At 44.4% G+C, this 2,705-nt stretch overlaps 1 pseudogene; it reads right to left on the bottom strand.

Annotated features, from left to right (window-relative positions):
- Window positions 1-1,162: 1,162 nt before the first annotated feature.
- On the bottom strand, window positions 1,163-1,245 carry LOC119002955 (uncharacterized; annotated as a pseudogene).
- Window positions 1,246-2,705: the final 1,460 nt, after the last annotated feature.

Below are 2,705 nucleotides of genomic sequence, written 5' to 3'. Positions count from 1 at the left end.
TGACACTGAAAAGACAGCCTATACCAATTAGAAAAGGAAAAGGGGCCCAGAGAGGTAACTGAGGGCTGGGGACATTGCTCCCTAATCACTACTAAGAGATTTGACTATCCAGGGAAGCTCTAGGAACTCAAATGGAAGAACCTGCCCACCAGGGAGCAGGGGTCAAATAAACCGAATTGAGAAGCCACCCACCAAGGAACCGGGAGTTGGAAGATAAGACTCAGAGCTGAAGCAATTCATTGTGTATTCTTCTGGGCTACTGACCATTTCTTCATTAAGGTTGTCATTCTCAGCCCTCCCTCAGGCACAGAGTTGAGTTCATTATATTCAGGAATCACAGTGGCTGCTCAATCAAGTTCCTGGTATATACAGGGCTCTGGGCAAGCCACCAGACAAGTTCGGGTCATGCTCTGGAAAGCCGAGACATTCCCCTGAGGTCTGGGACTCCCCAACATATTTTTAACAAGTGCCTTTTCTGGTTAATGAGCCCAAGGCCAATATTGTTAAGAACTCTAATAGGAACACCCACAATCCACCTACTCAGGAGTGATCATTGTTAACATCATGGTGTTCAAATTTCCAAACCTTTTCTCATCATTTATGAATCAATACTTTTACATAAAAATAGAATTACATTTTATATAATGTTGTATAACCCACCATAATTTATGTGAGCAATGTACCAATTATTTCGAAGTGTTAAGCCTTTTCCTGCTAATCCTCTATTTTTGAACAATTTGAAAGTTCCAACTAACTCTTGATTGTTTTCAGAGCTCACACAGAGTAGAACTATTTGACTGATAATGGATTACCAAGGAAAGAAAGCTCCTCCCCACCCTGAAGTTCTTTAAGATAAACAAAATATCAATGGCTAATCACCAGGTTTTGAATGTTTGTTATGTGTCAGGCACTGTTCTAAATTCTTAACATGCATTATTTCATGAAGCCCCCACCAAAATCCAAGTGGGTTAGGGAATGAGAGGTGGGTCATTCTCCTCATTTTCCAGATGGGGAAGCTGAGGCCTGGGATAGGTCTGATGCTTGCCCACAGCCACATAGCCTGTGATTACCTGAGCCAGGATTCAAACCTGAATACTTTGACAAGAAGCTCTTGGCACCCTGGGGCAGGGAGAGTCCACATCTCTTGTGGATGCTCATCTCTTATTCTCAGCATAAGTTTTCAATTAGCAATAATCGCGCCTCGGATAAACCTCATTAGCTACGATACTGCCACTGCGCAAAGCTTATTCTCAGCATAAGAACAGCTCTTTTGCACCCCAAATGTTGCAGCCCTCCAACATTTGTTTCAAATATCTGATAAGGTATGACCATATACTGGTTTTTTCAGACTATAAAATGCACCTTTTTTCTCCCAAATTTGGAAGGAAAGGGGGGTGTGTCTGAATATAACTTACCTGGCTCGCTCTGTGTGTGTGGGCGGGGGGGGGGGTGTGGAGCAGGGTCACAGGTTATTAAATATTTTACCACATTTGGGCTTCAAAATTGTTTTCCTATTTTCCTCCTCTAAAACCTAGGTGTGTCTTATGGTCCAGTGCATCTTATAGTCCTAAAAATAAGGTACTCCTCTAAATTTCTTATCACCCCTGCCATTCCCTCTCCTTCTCCCAGACTAACTCTGCAACAGAGGTAGCTGACACTAGGAATTTGCACCACCTCTTCATTGTGTAAAACCCGTTGTAGAAACTGCTCACCAATCAAGCTGTTTTTCCTGCTAGATCTGAACTAATCCTCTGAATCTTCATACAGTACTCCAAGCACACTCTATCAATCAGTCAGAATTGACATGTGAGATAAGGCTTCTTTGCTATCTCTAGACTCAGTTTTTCCAGAGCAGGAACTATACAATATTCAACTCTTTAGTAAAAATTTTAAAAAGTAGTACCAGCAACAATTAATATTTCGTATGCTTTTAACACGCTTCAGGAACTGCGTAGAGTGCAGTGCCCTTGAATCCTTACAAGGAAGGTATTGATAATACCCCTGTCTCCAATGAGGCAAGTAAGGCACAGGGTACTTAAATAATGCATGAAAAATTGGACTTTTAGTAAATGGTGGAGACAAGACTGAAACCTTGGGAATTTGACTGACAGAACACACTCTGAGCCACCATGCCGCATGGCCCCTGCTCTCACTTTCAATCTGTATCCCCAGGCTCCATGTAGTGTATGGCATGAAGTAAGTACATAACAAGCATTTCATAAGCAAATGATGCTAAATGAATAAATGAATTGGCTCAAGGTATGGCTTACAGGTGGGAAGGTGAAGTGGGACCAGCTTCCCTCTCTAGGAGGCTGAGCTGTGGGAGACGGTTTCTGACTCAGACCCAGCTCCCAAACTGGGCAGGAAGAACTGCCTCCCTGCTTCTTACCCTGAGATTCAAACCTCCCAAGAATATAATTATCTGGCTTGCCCCACCCACGGCCCTGCTTCTCCTAGGAGCCACCCATCACAGCCTGAGGGCTCCAGAGGAGAGGGGGTGGCTGGGAGCTAGCAGAAGGGAGGGCTTCAGAGGTTCTCTTAGTCAGAGAGTGAGGGGGAAGGGAGAATGAGGGAGGAAGCTGCAGCACTGGGTGAGGAATGGAAGCCATGGAGGGAAGGAGTCACAGGTCACCAGGAATCTTTCTGGAATCCTCCTCCGGAGTTAATCCAGGAGGTAGGGATCCTGCGCTGCAGAGAGCAGGGAT

This window comes from Sturnira hondurensis, unplaced genomic scaffold, assembly GCF_014824575.4.
Source record: "Sturnira hondurensis isolate 20B ecotype Veracruz unplaced genomic scaffold, ASM1482457v3 Scaffold0018337, whole genome shotgun sequence".
Taxonomy (NCBI): Eukaryota; Metazoa; Chordata; class Mammalia; order Chiroptera; family Phyllostomidae; genus Sturnira; species Sturnira hondurensis.
This window is presented reverse-complemented; position numbering and strand designations above follow the sequence as displayed.